This window comes from Schistocerca piceifrons, chromosome 5, assembly GCF_021461385.2.
Source record: "Schistocerca piceifrons isolate TAMUIC-IGC-003096 chromosome 5, iqSchPice1.1, whole genome shotgun sequence".
In the NCBI taxonomy this organism is placed as follows: domain Eukaryota; kingdom Metazoa; phylum Arthropoda; class Insecta; order Orthoptera; family Acrididae; genus Schistocerca; species Schistocerca piceifrons.
Window position 1 is genome coordinate 290,289,519 of NC_060142.1, and position 20,620 is coordinate 290,310,138.

The 20,620-nt window shown below is 42.7% G+C and overlaps 1 protein-coding gene and 1 pseudogene across 1 annotated transcript in view; both read right to left on the reverse strand.

The window, feature by feature from the left end:
* The window catches only part of LOC124798950 (paired box pox-neuro protein-like), a 142,058-nt gene that overhangs the window by 34,420 nt on the left and 87,018 nt on the right, over window positions 1–20,620 (reverse strand). The window lies entirely within an intron of this gene.
* Window positions 3,629–3,746, reverse strand: LOC124799442 (annotated as a pseudogene).

The window sequence follows — 20,620 nt, forward strand, 5'->3', positions numbered from 1 at the left end:
GTCCATCGCTGTAAGTCGCTCATACCCACATGCCCTTTCTCACTCACTCATTCAGCTCAACTCATTTTCATTATCTCTTTTGTGTCTCTCTGTCCTCGTGTCCTGCGTTACAGCCACAGTCCCCTTCATTGTGTCCTACTACTACAGACTCTTCTCACTGTCACTGTCTCTCTCTTGCTTTCTCTTACTACTAATTATCTCATTCCATCCTTCCCAATGTTGCTATCACTATCTCTCTCTTCCTCGTTGTCATTATCACTGGCTCCCACCAACTTCCTCTCTCTCTTTTTTATTCCTTCCCGCCAGCTGGTGTAGCCGTGCGGTTCTAGGCGCTTCAGTCTGGAACCGCGTGACCGCTACGATCGCAGGTTCGAATCCTGCCTCGGGCATGGATGTGTGTGATGTCCTTAGGGTAGTTAGGTTTAAGTAGTTCTAAGTTCTAGGGGACTGATGACCACAGATGTTAAGTCCCATAGTGCTCAGAGCTATTTGAACCATTTTTATTCCTTCCCGCCCTGTCACTGCTCCTTTACTCTTTGCCTAGCACTGTAGTCACTGTCAACTATGTTCCATTGCCATTGTGTCCCTCTCTTTCTCTCACATGCCTTTGTCTCCTTGGTACACCCACTGTCTACTATCTTCTAGTATTTATTACTTTTCCGCTCTGTGCCACTGCTATTCTCTTATTCTCTCTCAGTACAAAAAAGCGCAACTTTTTTCGCATTCCAAAATTTTTGGGAAAATTATTGAAGATGTTGAGGATGGTAGAATGAGGCAGCTGGTACTCCACTTTTCAGTCAGAGTCCTTTAAATAAACAGGAACGCATTCCAATCTTTTGTGCTCCGAAAGGAGTATTTTCCGCTGGTTCCTTTCTTTTCCCTGATGCAATAGGGCACATAACTCAGATTAAAATAAATGTATTGGTAAGTAAAATTTAGATAGTTTACTTACGTGAGACTGAAATAATGGAAAACCAATTTTACGCTCCGGCCGGATTTTACGCGATGAAAATAAAGGCATGTGCTTCAACACTACAACAAGGAGGAAAAAGGGGCATGTGCTTCAAAACTAAAACATGGAGTTCGCAGATGATAAGTGAGATACTCTACGGCATATTTCTCCGTGATACTTCACTTCATGAACTACGTTTCCGCCTCACACCGGAGTTTACGTGTACAAGTAGCATGACTTCGTATCTTTATCCGTTTGCGAGATACAGAGATTCAAAGAGAACTGTCAAGCTTGTTCCAGATCGGGCTCTTCGGAATATATCGTAAAAATTGCAATCATTTGCCGTGCATAGACGCCCTGGAACCTGCGGCTGGAATTGGCACGAAAAAAAAAAACAAAAAAAAAATTTTGCGTGTTTCTCGACATCCGATAAAGATTTCTGAAAACTGGGAGATGGCCCTTCTAGATAAATGCCTAGAGAATACACAGAATCTGAGCATTTTTCTGCTGTTATTTATTATTTAGATTTCGCCTCATACCGGATTTTACGTGTTGAAGTAAGTTAACTTTGACACTCTGTATCTTGGAAACAGATAAAGACACCAAGAAATTTTTCAAGGCTGTTCGAGATATGAATCTTAGGAATATATCGTACAAACTTCAGCTCATTGCTGCGTATAGCTGTCTTGGAATCCTCGGCTGGATTTAGGTCCGCTGGTGACGGCGAAAATATAGTAAAAACCCCTTTTTTGTGGTGTTTCGCGAGAAACCGCCCAAGAAGTGATTGTACCTCCGTAAGTCCCATCAAGCCCACCGTAAACCACATCAAATGCAAGAAGATCAATCTGTTTGCCCCATTTGCCTAAGCAGTAGGAAGTGTGTGATATTCCTAATTTGACCCTGTACTATAGGATAATGAAGCTAAGACGATCCTTACGCTGGGTGTAAAAATGGTCCCCAGCCGAAGGGCTATCGAAAACACCTACCTTTTTGTCACCAACAAAACAGAAGATATGAGCATGAGAAAATTCCGTTCTTATACGCGGCGTTTTCGAACATGCTGTCGCATGTATACCGATGAATGTCAATAGGGATCACTCACTTTTCGATTTTGGAGATTCCATTAACCATTCTTTTGAGGTATGTTTCTGTAATATGATTGTGATGTACGGTGTATTTAAGCACGAATCGGGTGTACTGTAGTGATTCTTGAAGGAAGTATCGTTCATAATATTAACGACTGAAGCGTGTACTGGAGGTCTGATTTGCATTTACTGTTGCATTTATGATTATAATTCTTTTAAGTCACTTTACAGGCACAGATAGCATTATTCATATAGAGGCCTTAGTAATATTTTTTTATATTTTCGTAGATAACATAATCACGTTAAAAAACAATATTGAATTTCGGCAGCTGTAACATATGCTTGCCACCTCCATCGTGAGTATAAATTATGTTTGTAAAGTTTTTAACAAAATGTCAAAGTATTAATTCAGCGATTGACCTCGCCCCGAGAGAGTGATAAGGTACAAACATAGCACGTACAGCTCTGCCTCTTCCTTTTTACGTTTCTCCTTTCTGCAGTGGAAGACGAAAAGTATCAATTAGCAGTCTTAATCGGAAGTCTGTAGAGAGCTACTGTGTAACGAGAGTACTGTTCCGCCTTTAAGTAAAAGAATACGCAAATAATCGAAGGTCGGCAATGTAGTAATTTATTGAAGAAGTAATCCTAATTGACCTAAATGTCAATGAATTTGTGTTATGAAAGCGTTACACGCCATGTATTCTAATATTTTGTGCAAGGCTACAAAAGGAAAATGAAACTCAAGGTATATTTAATATTTTGTTATTATTGCATAAATCCCACTAATCGTATTTGAAGTTGTATGCACAGGTCCTGTGGCAACTCCGTCGTCTAAATAATTTTTATAAGATCTGCACCATATATATTCACCTTTGCAATGTGGCGCGCGGTTAACAATTTAATATTATTGGGGTGGATCCTTTACAATGTAACACATTCAGTACTTCTGTGAGTGAAGCGACGTAATACAGTTGGAGGCTAACTGGAAAAGAGCAAGTACGCGAGGAAAAAAACTCGCTATGCCTACACTTAGACCTACGTATTTCGGTAGATTCTCTCATAGTATGAATAAATACATTACATACTCACTGAGACATACATAGTTATAAAAGGGTGTTATATAAAAAGCTACTTCTACATGATCTTTGAAGGTAATGTCTAGCCTGTGTTTTATATCCGTCCAGATCTGCAGCTGCATGGTACCGTAAGCTTCCACAGTCTGGGCGCATTGCTCCTGAAGACATCTGCAGTCCCCGGGAAGCCTGAAAAGAGGACGGTGTTAGATTTCCCCAGCAGTGCTTAGCTGACATATTGTGCTCATTCAACGGAGACACATTTCCCACCTCCACCATACTTTTTGAAGATAATAAAACTAAAACTAAACTCGTCCCGAACAGGCCATGAAGGCCCAACGGTACCGACCGGACGCCGTGTCATCCTCAGCCCATAGGCGTCACTGGATGCGGATATGGAGGGACGTGTGGTCAGCACACCGTTCTCCCGGCCGTATGTCAGTTTACAGGACCGGAGCCGCTACTTCTCAGTCAAGGAGCTCCTCAGTTTGCCTCACAAGGGCTGAGTGCACCCCGCTGGCCAACAGCGCTCGACAGACCGGATGGTCACCCATCCAAGTGCTAGCCAAGCCCGACAGCGCTTAACTTCGGTGATCTGACGGGAACCGGTGTTACCACTGCGGCAAGGCCGTTGCCTTTTTTTGAAGTTAATGGTATTGACAATAGTTGAGTTTGGCAGATTTTACGCTTTCGCGTTAATTTGTGCCTTCTAATACAGATAATAAAAACCGGTATATTGAGAATACTTGGAAACCTAAACAATCGCTGAACGGAAATTTGTGTTGTTCAGTTACCTGAACTGAACAGTAGGAAAACGACTATTAAATCTTCAAGTTGATCATGCCGCCCCCCATCAAAAACTCATATTGAGAAGGCCACGTAAAAGCATGCGCATTCCCCTAATGTAATATCGTTCTATTATAAACTGGTAGCAGCGCTCTTGTGGTAGCAGAGAAGGTTATGGAAAACCCTTGTGGAAATTTGATGTTCCTTATAACCACAGAGTAAAATTTACATATCAGAGTATTCGCTGCAGGTTTCACTGTTTTCTGATGTTGTAGTTAGCTTGTCAGTTAGATTGTTTCTTATCATGAGGAACCTGGCAATGAATTTTATTACCCCATCATCCGTCAGTTCACTTAACCGTGTGTCCCTCCTATCTTATTTTCAGTTCAAGACATTCTCAACTCTTGTCTTTGTCTTCCAGTTTATTCACCTTCTTGTCAATTCGTGTTATTCCAAGAAGCTTTTTTCCATTTTCCATTAATCAGATGTCATTATATGAATCGTTTGCGTTTTTCGTTATACTGTCGTAGGTCAGAAATGACTGGGCTCACTGATCGTCACTCCAACTTGCCAAGTACAGCAAAGTAATTGATGGAATAAAGCTGTTGTTAATGGTCATGGCCTTCCTTTCATCATATTAACCCTTTACCATTTGAGTCTTACAGTATCAGTTATCTGTTCCTAATTTCATACTTGCTCTGTACTGTACTGAGTCCATCAATTCTTTGTTGAAATTCCTCTTTATTTAACTACATTGACAATATCAAGGATAAGTCAGAAGATGATGATACAAAAGGAAATTGATGCATACACTTCATTAATGTTCAGTGTCACAAATGTTCGTCAGAGGTTCAAACGTCAGTTTTCCTATCTCCTTTATCTATTCTGAATTCTTTTGCACTGATGTATCGTAATGCAGTAGGAGTTGTAGTCTTATCTCGACTAAGTTTGCTCATGTAAATTCGATTCCAATTTTGTCACGATGTATCATCGCAAAGTTAGCCAAACCGGTCAATTTTTTTCTCGAACTGCCATTAAAGACATTAATTTACGCTCGTTGCTTCTTTCCACAACTTCGTTTCCAGCTTGTAGGAGGTTCATTTTGCTACGCTAAGTTCTGCTTGTTCCCTGTTATATTTGTTCTAGTTCAATTGAGATAGAGCAATTAATCAGAAAAGTTATCATGGCCACTCTGGACATTCGTTTGCTACACAAAATAATAGTGCGCGAATCAGATTAAAAATTATAAGTTAGACTATAATGAACTGTAAAATTTAAATAATCTTTTCACACAAATATATTCAAAGTTAATAAGCAGATCACGCTCGTTACCAGGGCGGAGGTCAACTCATAATCGTCGAACAAGATATTGTTTGATGTTTAGTATCGACATGATAAAAGCTTACGGTGTAGCGACGGTACAGGAGAAACACCAATGGCAACAACGTTTAAAAGTACTACATGTAGTAAATTTAAAATGAAAAGTACTTGCAAAAAGATGAAAAAGTGGTATTACTAGCTTGTCCTGTTACTTTACAGTATTATCGTAATGAGCATACCGTCTGTTGCGCAATAATGTTGTGCTTTATGTTTCTTGGAGACCTAAATAAAACTGAAAATATGGTCACTTTCAATTGGATTATATGAACCAAGAACATATGATACTGAATGCCTCAAATCTTTACGATAGTCCATATACTGTACAAATATATTTTCCTGGCTGAAGAAGCCTTGTTTGTGTAGGCCATATACTCGTAGGGGTACGCTACTGTCGGCTTGTCATGTTTTTGACATTATACATAGTTATTTCCTATGATAATGTCCACTTGGATAGTGATGCTTATTAATTATTTGACATGCCCAGAAAATGGCTGTTGGAAGGGGCTTTGAAAACGATTTTTTTCAGTTCTTAGGCGCTGAGCTGATTGAGCATTGGAACTGCGTTGATTTGAATAATGAAGTAACCACCTAACCACGACAACGTCGTTAACAACTTCGACTGTCATTATTGCAGCTGACGATGTTTACTTTTAGAAACTGTGTGGTAAACAATTGCAAGTGAAGCATTAATGAATTAATTTACTCTGTTGAAGCAACAAATAGTGTGATTATAACTGATGAGAAGTATTCATTGAACCTACTAGATGCTGTTGTGCAATTGCTGTTATTATTATTATTATTATTATTATTATCACTTGCCACCCTTGCGATGCTATTAAGAAACATCTTGTAGTAACGAGGTTGGAGTTAACGTTGAAGATTATGATTGTGATCCGCACTTTACTTCCGTCGATGGGTGTGCATATTGTAACGTTACAGTGCTCCCATTCCGCTATAAAAATTCAATTAAAGACGTGTATTCTGAGCATTTTGTTTTATGTATGCTGAGCAGGGCGCGTTCCATGAGGGAGCGGTACCGCCTGCAGACGAAAACACCGCACGTTTTTGAAAGTAGCCCCGCCTGCCCCCCCCCCCCCCCTCCCCCCCTAAGAGTACAAAACGTTGGCGCTGATTTGCTTCTGCTAGCAGCAAGGACACGGAATGCTCCCTGGGGTACCTAGTTGAGACTGCGTGCAAAATTAGAAATTGGAGGATAGTCACACACCAACAGTTAAAAAAGCTTCTAAGAAATTTAACAGAAGCAAACACTGAAAAATAATGTAAAAAATAGGCAGCGGGAGGGAATGAGCTCCCTGTAATTGGCTGGAGATTTTTTGTGAAGTGTGCCATCTGCCAGTGATTTGCGGTCACTCCTAGTGGGTGCTTGGTACTACTCACTTCTGGCGGCGGTCACTTCTTTAGAGACAGGTGGCTTTCACTCCGACTGGAAATTTGGTGGACTGTACATTGTTTAAATAGGCGGAATGCTGGGCCATACTGGCAACTGGTAGTGGTGATGGAACTCATTTCTACACACAAAGCGTAAACCCCACTTTTATTTGAGCTACAGTTGTGAGATGTTTGTGCTTCAAGTTACTATGAAAAATCTGTGTTGTTGCCATCAATATGTTAAGCTTGCTTAAGATTGTAATGTGATAATTTTCTGCTAAAAGCGCAAGTAAAGTTTGTTTGATTGGAGTGTTAACACTTCTGACGGCCCAGTCATAAAATATGAATGTTAATGTAGTTGTGTTTCAGACACCTTCCTCTCGTTGCGTGTTGGCTGTTGTATATTGGCGGGGGGGGGGGGGGGGGGGGGCAACCCACATATAAATAAACTTTTATACTCAGGACGCAACAGACTGTTACCAACACAGCCACGAACCTGTTTGTAACGTAGACCTGAACTTAAATAGGGTATCACATATTACCGGTCGTTGAATCTACTCTCACACTCGTACTGCCCGAGAATCTTGTGGAACGAGCAATCCCACATATGATAGGCATACGCTGAATACGAATGTTACATTACAAATCGCAGCGTGGCATTTAGACCGAATATGACCAATGTCTGACCGAAACTGGTTATGGCATTGTGCAATGTACGTGTGGTTGTGACATAAGAAAAATAAAAGGGCTGTTATATCACTTGTTTAAGAAATAGATTATGTTTGTGTTATTTGAGGTGAGACTTTACTGTAAAATTATCAAATAATTATATAATTCATAAACGTACCAGGAGAAACAAAACTTCTCTGCTACAGGTCAGCTGTGGAATGTAAGATTCCTCAGTTTGGTAAGTGGGTTACAGATTTTAAAAAGGGAATGTGACAGGTTTAAATTGTACTAGTAATTAGTAAAGCGCAGTGGCAGGAAGAACAGGACTTCTGATAAGGTTGGTACAAGGTTACCGACATAAAATTAAATAGCAATAGCGCAGAACTAGAACTAGTAATGAATGAGTAAACAGGAATGCATGTAAGTTACTATGAACACCATAGCAAACACATTATAGCAGCCAAGACACGTACAAAGCCAACATGAACCACAGTAATATAATTTTATATGCTTACTAGCTCCGCAATTGATGAAGAGATTGAAAGAACTTATGATGAGGTGAAAAACATTGTTTAAACAAGCAGTTCAGACATGAAGCGAGTATAAACTATTGAAAGGTGGTGCTACAGAAGGATGCTGAGAATTGTATAAATAGATCGAATAACTGATGAGGAAGTACTGAATCAAACTACTGAAAAAAAAAATTGCAGCACGAGTTTACTAATAGAACGTATTGCTTGATAGGACATATTTTTAGGCATCAGGGAACTGTCAGTTTAATACTGTAGGGAGGTTGGGAACTGAAAGTAGTGGGAGGAGACAAAGCCTTGATTGCAGTACAGGCTGTAATAGTTACGCAGAGATGAAAAGATGTCCACTGGACAAGCTGGTGTGTAGGACTGCATTATGCCAGTTTTCGGAGTAAATACCACAGCACCAATAATAAAATTAAATGAATACGTGCACGGTTATTCATAAGAACAGTACCACTGGAGCTTCAGAAGACGACTGCATGAAAACTACAACACAGAGAGACATGACACAACTCACTGTATAGAACATCTATAAAAGCGTTTAGCTCACATTACTGGTGCTCAGTGTGGGCACCGTTTGAACGTGGAAAATGTCAATAAGTGCATGCAGTTCACTGATGTCTCTGCTGCTGGGGCAACAGCAACAGCCCGCTTTGGGAGTCTGTTAACTGTGTCATCTATGTGTGGACGCGAACTAATTCGATGCGACAGTACGCAGTGGATAATTTGTTTACATACAGCATATCCGGGCTAGAGATATATAAAACATCTATTTATATTTCATTACGTATCAAGGTTTATATTTGTTTTCAGTAGTTCAAACATTTTTGGCATGTTGGTATGTTCAATGTGATCACCGTTTATACGAGTAGCTCAACAGATACAGAAAAGGTACTCCACCTCTCGCCACATGTTCATAAGCTTGGTAGTTGTTATGGCCTCTACTGCTGTGTAGACCTATTGTCTCAAATCCTCAAATCTACGAGATCTCGAACCTTTGTTCTGTAAACAATGTCCTTCATAAAGCCCCAATCCCCAGTCAGTCGTATCGGGAAACTCAGGGCGCGGGGTAATGGGTCACTTCTTCCAGTCCAACGCAAACGAAACGGCTGTTGGAGAGATGTGGTAACATACGCATAATATCACTGTGGAGAATGTATATATATAAGAGAGAGAGAGAGAGAGAGATTAATTTTAGGTGTCTGTTTAAGACTCAGCCACTTCTTCTTGTCTCACTTCCCATATTCATCGCCCGACACTTACGTCGGCTAACTTTTCACAGACACCGACAGATTCATCACTGCACTGAGGTAGTCGTTGTTTACGTCTGTACAACGCAATATTTCAACAGCAAAATCACATCATCTGCTGTGATCCTCATGCTTAATGTGATGCAAAAGTTGGAGTTTGCAAGCACGCAACTGGAGACGTTTGTGCTCAATGTAATGCACCTTTGGACGGGTGCCTACCAGCTTGTCTAATGTATTTACGTGGGCTCTAGCGAATGGTTTCCCCGCTCACCCACAGACTGTTCATTCACATGCGCTTTAAGACGTTTCCCAGCATTTGAACTCAAACTTCTCGTTTCTCGGATACTGCAGTCCCAACGATAAATCGATTTACGTGTGTAAGGACTCCATTATTTTCTTGCAGGCTGCTGAACACGTGTTGCAGATTTTAAATTCGCTAAACATAGCACACGCTGCACCTTTCATTATGGCGCCCTCATGTTGACTGTGGGAATACGTATACCTACTGCACAGTAAACATTTGTAAGCATACGCCATACAACTCAGCGCTGCTCGTGAAATGGTGAGGATCACATCTTTGACAGAGTCTCTACCTATTGCGTATTTATGCAACAACATAAAATGTCGCGTTCTTTCGTTATGATCATTTGTTTGTGTATACTTCTCTCTAGGACACCTGGCCCGATCGCTCTCTACTGTGCACTACATCTACATCTACATCATACCCCACAAGCCACCTAATGGTGTGTGGCGGAGGGTACTTCCGGTACCACTATCTGATCCCTCCAACCCTGTTCCACTCGCGAAGTGCGTGGGAAGAATGATTGTTGGTAAGCCTCTATATTGGCTCTAATTTCTCGAATTTTCTCCTCGTGGTCAATACGCGAGATGTATGTGTGTGTGTGGGGGGGGGGGGGGGGGGGAAGTAATATGTTGTCCGACTGTCCCGAAATTTTAATAGTAAATCTCCCCATGATGCACAACGTCTTTTGTAATGTCTGCCAGTGGAATTTTTTTTAGCATCTTCGTACCGCCTCCTCGCCAGCTAAACGACCCCGCGACGTAACGTGCCGCTCTTCGTTGCATCTTCTCTATTAGTCCTACCTGATAGGGATCCCAGACAGATGAACAATACTCAAGAATCGGGCGAACAAGCACCTTATAAGCCACTTCTTTCGTGGATGTGTTACATTTCCTTAAGATTCTTCCGACGAATCTGAGTCTGGAGTCTGCTTTTCCCACTATCTGTTTTTTATGGTCATTCCACTTAAGGTCGCTCTGGATAGGTACGTCTGGATATTTTGCAGCAGACGCTGTCTCCAGCTGTTTGTCATCAATAGTGTAGCTGTACAGTAGTGGATTTATTTTCCCATATATGCGCAATATGTTACCTTTATTTACGTTCAGGGTCAACTGCCAGAGTCTGCACCATTCATCAGTTCTTTGCAGGTCGTTCGGCAAATTTTTAATATCTTCTGGCGTTGCTGCTTTGGTATAAACAACTGTATCATTTGCGAATAGCCTCAAAGAGCATCCGACGCTTTCTACTAGATAATTTATATATCTGTTGTAAACAGCAACGGTCCTACCACACTTCGCTGTGGTACTCCGGATATTAGCTTTACATCTGTCGATTTAGTTCCGTTAAGAGCGAGGTGTTGAGTTCAATCTGCAAGAAAGTCTTGAATACAATCGCAGGTCTGCTCCGACACTCCGTAAGCTCCTATTTTTTTCATTAAACGGTAATGCGGAATGGTGTCAAATGCCTTAATGAAATCAAGGAACACGGCATCAATCTGAGCGCCGGTGACCACTGCACTGTGGATCTCATGGAGGAACAGAGCGAGCTGAGTTCCGCAGGATCTCTGTTTGCGGAATCCATGTTGATTCTTATAGAGGAGCTCTTCAATTATTTCACGGTGTGTGTTACGAATGGAAAGTTGGAGAGACGCTGTGTTCACTGATGTGTGTCTTTTCTGTATGTGTTGTAGATTTCGCGCAGTCGTGTTCTGAAACCCCAGAGGGACTTACGAATAACCGTGTATTTGACTAAATAGCAGTGAATCCATCTACAACTACATCTACATGGATACTCTGCAAATGACATTCAAGTGCCTGGCAGAGGGTTCATCGAACCACCTTCACAATTCTCTATTATTCCAATCTCGTATAGCGCGCGGAAAGAATGAACACCTATATCTTTCCTTACGTGCTCTGATTTCCCTTATTTTATCGTGGGATCGTTCCTCCCTTTGTAGGTCGGTGTCAACAAAATATTTTCGCATTCGGAGGACAAAGTTGGTGATTGGAATTTCGTGAGAAGATTCCGTCGCAACGAAAAACGCCTTGCTTTTAATGATTTCCAGCCCAAGTCCTGTATCTTTTCTGTGACACACTCTCCCATATTTCGCGATAATACAAAACATGCGCCTTTCTTTGAACTTTTCGATGTACTCCGTCAGTCCTACCTGGTAAGGATCCCACTGCGCGCAGCAGTATTCTAAAAGAAGACGGACAAGCGTAGTGTATGCAGTCTCCTTAGTAGGTCTGTTACATATTTTAAGTCGCAGCCTTTGGTTAGCCTTCCCCACAACATTTTCTATGTGTTCTTTCCAATTTAAGTTGTTCGTAATTGTAATACCTAGGTATTTAGTTGAATTTGCGGCTTTTAGATTAGACTGATTTATCGTGTAACCGAAGTTTAACGAGTTCCTTTTAGCACTCATGTGGATGAGGTCACATTTTTCGTTATTTAGGGTCAACTACCACTTTTCGCACCATTCAAGTAATTTTTTCTAAATTGTTTTGCAGTTTGTTTTGATCTTTTGATGACTTTATTAGTCAATAAACGAGAGCGTCATCTGCAAACAACCGAAGACGGCTGCTCAGATTGTCTCCCAAATCGTTTATATAGATAAGGAACAGCAAAGGGCCTATAACACTACCAGATGCCAAATAAGTAGAATTAACGTGAAAAGAAAGCTGAGCCCCGCCATCATAGCCTGCCCCGCCACGTCGTGAGAAGCGTCGCGCTGTCGCCTCGCCCTGCTCCCCCCCCCCCCCCCCCCACTCTCGCCACCCTTCACACACTCCCTCCAGCCGCTTATCCAGCAGGCGTGGACACGGGGAGGAAGCGCGCGCTATCTGCGCGACCATCTCGCATCTGTCGGCGTGCTTGGCGCTGCGCGCTCAGACCAGTTCGCATGACGCCTCACCGGAAACCGCGATAACGCATCGGGCCGCCCCGGGCGCGCTCTGGGGACGGACAAGTGGCCGTAATTACAACCACTGTCGCCGTAATGGCGGGCCGCCGCCGTCCTGCGGGCTAACTGATGGCCGCACTGCGGCGACAGCCGACAGCGGCGGAAGGACGGGCAAACCGACCGCTGGCCAGCACTCCCCACACGGCTACACTTGACACCTGCGTGCGCAGGACGTCATCCGCACAATCACGCAGAATATGTAAACTGATGGTGGAGGGGGGGGGGAGGGGGGGGAGAACAGAAAGGGCAGGAACTACTGATGTCAATTGCATCGGGATTTTACGTGGAATCAGCAGCGATGAGTGAAAATGTGTGCCGGACAGGGTTTCGAACCCGGAGATCTCCTGCTTACTAAGCAGATGCGTTGACCACTGCGCCATCCAGACCACGCTGTTTATGGCAACTGAGCGGACTATCTCGGCACACCACCCGGCCGACCCACATTCCCTCCTAGCGCCAGCTGTCCGTAATCCCCGCCCATGTCCTCCACGCTCGCTACTTTGAGATTCCCGCAGAAGGTGAAAGGTGGCTACACTGAGTCACAGCGCCAGAGATTGCGCCAAAGATTATTATTCCGCCGCCTCCACTGGGCGCAGTAATAGTTCAGGGGATGTCGGGAGCAGTCGTTGTTCTGTTGGACGAGAGTAGACGATCTGAGTGTTGACTGAAATGTTGTACTGTTCGGTTCGTGTAATGTGTAGATGGTAGAAGATGCAATTGTCAGAATATATTTGAGAAAGGAGATGGGCTTTTGATTTATGATGCTGGTGTAATGGAATGTTTTCGTCAATATATAATGAGGTGAAAAGGTATTACAGTTTTCTTTAATAACAGTCCCTCTTGCTCACAGGTACAGTCAACAAAGCATCTGGCTCGTGTTCATTTATTTGACTTGTAATTCTGGTTTATATGTGCAATTATAGTATTTCTGGTTTTTCAGCTAGTTCACTGTAAATGGTGTTTAAATATTTTGGCGTATTGAGAAAGAACCGAGCCAGATACATGTACGTTGAGTCACACTACCACACACAGAACAGTTACACCTTGCTCTGTTGATTCGTAGCTTTTATAGCTACACGGGACTTAATTAATCAATTTTGTTAATGGAAATTCCTTGTCATTCTTTGTTTTTATTTTATGCAGTCAGACTGCGTGCTAATAATAGTCAGGGCCAACCGGTTACGAGACTTCGTAACCGGTCAAACAGCTAGTAAAATTATTGCATTTATTCATTAATATTAGTCATTTCTTTTAAATTAAGCCCCCTTGCAAAGGTCGAGCGTAGGTGTGCATCCACACCGAAGGAGGTGGATTCATTGTGTCTGTTCTTTCGAACACCACACATTCATATAATCACGTAGATGGCAAAGGCAGTAAACAGCGAGAACTACCGCACAGTCAGCTTACATCTGCGTCTGTTCTCTGCTAGTTACTTTGTAGTCTGTGGCCCAACTACTTACTGTACTACTGTTAACTAGTTACATGTTCCATAGATCATTTGAACCATTATTTTACCGAAATGATGTGGAACAAGTCAGTTTACACGATATGTAGACGTGATTAGTGTCAACATTAATGAACGCATTATTTTATCGTCCCACTAATATATTCTTGTGGCTACCAGTTTTTAAATAAAAATTCGTCTATGGAATAGGAGTTGTTCAGGACAATTGATTTTAGGTTAGATTTAAAGTTCATATTTTCCATAGTCTTGTAGGTACGGACATGACTGTTCTTCACAAATTGTCATGGATTATTTTTGACGAACTTCATTAGCGAATAAATGTATTGTGATAGTGCAGTTAAAATGTTTCACTCCTTGAGAGGTATCTACATGAAGACCGACGGTGAACACCACATATTACTCTTACTGCTCCTTTTTGTGCAGTCAATCCTTGTCTTTAGAAGTGGAAATATATAAAATATATTAAGAGGTTGTTTCGTTTGTTTCCAAGATTGGCAATTATATGAAGAGCAAAAGCAGCTGTACTTGATTGCTTGAGAAGCTCAGTAGTATGCTATTTCCTGTTCAAGTTTTCTTTGATGTGGACACCTAAAAATTTGGAGCAGTTTGTCCTATTTACTGACTGCTGTTCACGTGCTACATCAACTGTTGGTATGACTTTTTTTTGTACAGAATTGAATACAATGTGTTTTCTCAAAATTTAGAGAGAGTCCACTTCAATCACTTCATAATTCTTTGAAAAAGTCTCTAACAATTTCTTACTTGCTCTCTCTCTCTCTCTCTCTCTCTCTCTCTCTCTCTCGTGGGATTTATTACTATCGCGTTCCAGTTGCAGATGTTAGGCTCCGTGGAAAGCACGATTGTTGGTAACTCCCTGTGTGATCTCGAACCTCTTACCTTCATAGTCTTTCCTCGAGATAAAAATCCGCAGCTTGCGGTCTCGAGGTCGCATTTTCGCTTTCCGAGTACGGGATCCCGGATTCGATTCCCGGCGAGGTCAGGGATTTTCACCTGCCTCGAGATGACTGGGTGTTTGTGTCGTCCTCATCGTTTCATCATCATTTATAAAAGTAGCGTGACTGGACTGAGTAAAAGTTGGGAATTTGTGCGGGCGCTGATAACCGCGCAGTTGAGCACCCCACAATCCGAAACATCATCAGCATCGAGATACAATGATGAACCAAAACGGTTGTGATCCCTGTACACTGCCTGACTGAATGCTGCTTACTGGCGTTGCGGACACGTGACGCGGTAGGAATGTGTACGAGCGGACCACAGAGGAATGGGGAAACATTCTAGCGATGATGCGGGCTGCATATAGAGACACGCACTGACGTAAGCGACTTTGACGTGGGGCAGGTTCTCATGGCTTAGCAGCTGGAGTCCAGCATCTTGGAAACTTCAAACTTTCTCGCCTGTTCTTGTGTTACAGTCGTGAACTATGGAAAGTGCCTGAAGAACGGTGGAACAACGAGTAGGCGAAAAGCGGTCGGAAGTCCACGCCTCCTCACAGAAAGTGGATTTCGGAGACACGCCCTCTCTGTACAAAGGATAAGCGATTATCTGCCACGTATCTGTAGGAATAATACAGTGTTAGTGCAGACACAAGCTTTTCATAGTATTCTATTGAACAGGCGTTGTGGATTCTTAAATGTAAATGCATTTGCTGGCCAAGACCATAGGTTGCGTTTGGCCACTACGGCACCTGTGCAATGCCCTGAGTACATGTCAGTCGTGGTCAGAGCAGTGTTATTTGTAGTTCAAAAATGGTTCAAATGGCTCTGAGTACTATGGGACTTAACATCTGAGGTCATCAGTCCCCTAGAACTTAGAACTAGCCTAAGGAGATCACACACATCCATCACATCCATGCCCGAGGCAAGAATCGAACCTGCGACCGTAGAAGCAGCGCGGTTCCGGACTGAAGCGCCTAGAACCGCTCGGTCACAACGGCTGGCGACTAATGAAAAATCTGATTTCTTTTTTTGTAAATAACTCTTCTTAACAACTTTCTAAATAAATTTTATAAATAACTTAAGCTCGTAGTTTCGATGTGCCGAACAGAACTTTAGAGTATAGTGGTACCAGTGTACGAATTTCTTTCATAATATGAAAAAATATTTACCTGATGTTTTGTGAACAAAATCGTCTGCGAGATAGCTGAATGCACTTCTTTATTCGTTACACCTTTTCGGCTGCTGCCATCATCACATCAAAACTTAGAAACTAGCAAAAGAGGCGTTGAGTGTCAGTATCAAAAACTACGCTTAATCGGATCGTCAACTCAACCTTGTTTAGCAAGTCCTAAGTTTTCATCTGATGATGGCAGGAGCCGAAATGGCTCAACATATAAAGAAACATATTAAGAGATCCAGTCGATTTTATTCGCAAAATATTCATAACGATCGCAGGCTTATGCTGGAACTTTATTTCCTTAATTAGTAACTTATCTGATAATTGAAAATTTAGTCCTTTTTGTGTAACAATTTTTAGAGCCTTCTACCAGCGATTTCTGGGGCTATGCACCTAAATCGGTATGCACGGAACACTTATAGGATTACTTTGTTGTCTGTCTGTCTCTCAAGACCCATTTTTCTCAGGAATGGGTTGATGTATCAAGTCTAAATTTATTTCACGTACAAAGGTCTACAGTCTCTTGGCGGCGTAAAAAAATTAAGCTTGTAAGTCAAGGCTGTGAAAAGATACTGCCATTTATCTCACAAATTTTGATGATCGCAAACTCACTCATCAAAGTCAATAAAATTTTTCCGGGTTTGTGACCACCTTGTCAACGTGTAAAACTAACGACGTTTGTCACTGTTGCAAGCAACCTTCTTCAGGGTGTTTTTTGTATACTGCTGAATGAGAAAACTTTGTTTCTTATATACCTGCAGGCGTGGCTGTTATCTGATTCTGGTAGGCTGTTTAAGAATGAAGGGGAAGGATGTCAGAAGTTCTTTATTGGTGAAACTTCCTGGCAGATTAAAACTGTGTGTCGGACCGAGACTCGAACTCGGGACCTTTGCCTTTCGCGAGCAAGTGCTCTACCAACTTTTTTTATTTTTTTTAATCTAATTTTGTTCATTTTTGTTAGTTGTATCTGCTCGGGGCGGACGTCGCAAGACACCCGTTTCAGTTCGTTGTTGATTCATTAACTAAGTTTTTTTTTATTACAGAGGGCAACTAAACTGAATATTCTGAGTTACCGTGCCGGCTACCAACTGAGCTACCCAAGCACGACTCATGTCCCGTCCTCACAGCTTTACTTCTGCCAGTATCTCGTCTCCTACCTTCCAAACTGTACAGAAGCTCTCCTGCGAACCTTGCAGAACTGGCACTCCTGAAAGAAAGGATATTGCGGAGACATGGCTTAGCCACAGCCTGGGGGATGTTTACAGAATGAGATTTTCACTCTGCAGCGCAGTGTGCGCTGATATGGTGGAAACCCGACTTTTTGATTAGTGTTTGCATGACTGCTTATGATTGGTGGAAATCGGCGAAAGGAAAACCAAGCGGCAGTTGTGACGTGGCGTTGTTTTCCTGCTTTCTAGCGCTGGCTGAGGCGCGCCATTACTCTACGAGTATGTTCCTGCGGCCGCTGCGGTCTCCCGCGCGCTTGTGCGTGTGTTGCTTCACGTGAGCTATCGTCCCGTAGCGCTGTTATTGCTGGCAGCCAAGACGTCGGAAGTCGGTACCCGTCTTCTCTGTTCATGTCGGTGGGTTGCTTGACTATTTCTACTGCCTCTCTAATCTTCTTTCTGAATGTAAGAGGCTGTTAAGCCAGTACAGGAGCTTTATCAAAATCAATGTGTTTGTCGCACTCATTCTGGTGTTTTGCCACCACTAACTTAGTCTGATACAGCTTTCGCGTTCAGATATCCGTGTGCTGATGGGTCGCTCCGTCTCGCCTACATACACTAATCCACATTCGCACCTGATTTCGTAAACTCCAGCAGCATGTGGTTTGGCAACTGCATCTTTCGTTGTGCGAAGATCATCTTTTATTCTGTTGCTGCTTCGGAAAATCGTCTTGATGCCTGCTCGGCGGAGAACTTCTAACGTCCCTCTCCTCCATCCTTAACAGCACGTCAGAATGAGATAAAGTCACGTCTGCAGGTATATCAGAAACAACATTCACTCATTCGGCAGTAAACAAAAGCACCCTGATGGAGGTCACTTGCAACAGAGACCGAAACGTCGGTAGTTTTACATATTGACAATGTCGTCACAAACCCAGAAAGAATTTTATAGACTGTGAAAATGGCTGCAGAAGGCTTCGCTTATTTTCACTCATCAAAATCTACAGAGTACTTCCCGTTGACAGAGAATCAAAAAATTTGGCAAGAAGGAAGATTTCGCAGTAAAGTAAAGGGGAAAAAATCCGAAAATTGTTAAAATATAATTATACTACATAAAAATATATTTTTTCCATTAGAACTTACATTGAACCGACCATCCGTCAAACGTATGACAAAAAGATATTACTGCATGCAAACACAAAATGTAGGATGTAGTCATATTTTAGTAAGTAAATAAGAACTATTTATTAAAGCTTCCCGCGCGGGATAGCTGCGTGGTCTAGGGCGCCTTGCCACGGTTTGCGCGGCTACGCCCGTCGGAGGTTCGAGTCCTCCCTCGGGCATTAGTGTTCAAATGGCACTAAGCACTATGGGACTTAACATCTTAGGTCATCAGTCCCCTAGAACTTAGAACTACTTAAACCTAACTAACCTAAGGACATCACACACATCCATGCCCGAGGCAGGATTCGAACCTGCGACCGTAGCAGTCCCGCGGTTCCGGACTGCAGCGCCTAGAACCGCACGGCCACCGCGGCCGGTAGGTCCCATAAGAACTTACCACAAAGTTTCAAATTTATTAAAGCTTCTCTGTCTACTTGTCTAGACTGAAATCCCTTGTTCGAAATGAAGTCCCCTGGTCACTCATATTTTCAAAGGGAAATGAAGTGCCTGGTCTAAGTTTCGAAATTCCTTGCAGTTTTAAGTATCAAATGTCGTGAACTGTTACTCAATTTCTGTCATAATATCGTTGAGATTCTCGATACGCGGGGTGCCTGAACCATCTATGCAGGGTGTTACAAAAAGGTACGGCCATACTTTCAGCAAACATTCCTCACACACAAATAAAGAAAAGATGTTATGCGGACATGTGTCCGGAAACGCTTAATTTCCATGTTAGAGCTCATTTTACTTTCGTCAGTATGTACTGTACTTCCTCGATTCACCGCCAGGTGGCCCAATTCAAGGAAGGTAATGTTGACTTCGGTGCTTGTGTTGACATGCGACTCATTGCTCTATAGTTCCAGCATCAAGCATATCAGTACGTAGCATCAACAGGTTAGTGTTCATCACGAACGTGGTTTTGCAGTCAGTGCAATGTTTGCAAATGCAGAATTGGCAGAAGCCCATTTGATGTATGGATTAGCACGGGGCAATAGCCGTGGCGCGGTACGTTTGTATCGAGACAGATTTCCAGAACGAAGGTGTCCCGACAGGAAGACGTTGGAAGCAATTGATCGGCGTTTTAGGGAGCACGGAACATTCCAGCCTATGACTCGCGACTGGGGAAGACTTAGAACGACGAGGACACCTGCAATGGACGAGGCAATTCTTCGTGCAGTTGACGACAACCCTAATGTCAGTGTCAGAGAAGTTGCTGCTATACAAGGTAACGTTGACCACGTCACTTTATGGAGACTGCTACGGGAGAACCAGTTGTTTCCGTACCATGTACAGCGTGTGCAGGCACTGTCAGCAGCTTACCTACCTCCACGGGTACACTTCTGGGAATGGTTCATCCAACAATGTATCAATCCTCATTTCAGTGCAAATGTTCTCTTTACGGATGAGGCTTCATTCCAACGTGATCAAATTGTAAATTGTCACAATCAACACGTGTGGGCTGACGAGAATCCGCACGCAATTGTGCAACCACGTCATCAACACAGATTTTCTGTGAACGTTTGGGCAGGCATTGTTGGTGATGTCTTGACTGGGCTCCATGTTCTTCCACCTATGCTTAATGGAGCACGTTATCGTGATTTCATACGGGATACTCTACCTGTGCTGCTAGAACATGTGTCTTTACAAGTACGACATAACATGTGGTTCATGCACGATGGAGCTCCTGCACATTTCAGTCGAAGTGTTCGTACGCTTCTCAACAACAGATTCGGTGACCGATGGATTAGTAGAGGCGGACCAATTCCGTGGCCTCCACGCTCTCCTGACCTCAACCCTCTTGACTTTCATTTATGGGGGCATTTGAAAGCTCTTGTCTACGCAACCCCGGTACCAAATGTAGAGACTCTTCGTGCTCGTATTGTGGACGGCTATGATACAATACGCCATTCTCCAGGGCTGCATCAGCGCATCAGGGATTCCATGCGACGGAGGGTGGATGCATGTATCCTCGCTAACGGAGGACATTTTGAACATTTGCTGTAACAAAGTGTTTGAAGTCATGATGGTACTTTCGGTTGCTGTGTGTTTCCATTCCATGATTAATGTGATTTGAAAAGAAGTATTAAAAAGAGCTCTAACATGGAAATTAAGCGTTTCCGGACACATGCCCACATAACGTATTTTCTTTCTTTGTGTGTGAGGAATGTTTCCTGAAAGTTTGACCATACCTTTTTGTAACACCCTGTATAAGTAATTAAGCTCGTGCGGAACCCTCAGAGGGCGAATCCTACCCGCACTTGGTCAATTTTTTAAAACACCAGTTCTTAAATCCCGATTTTCTACAAGTCGGA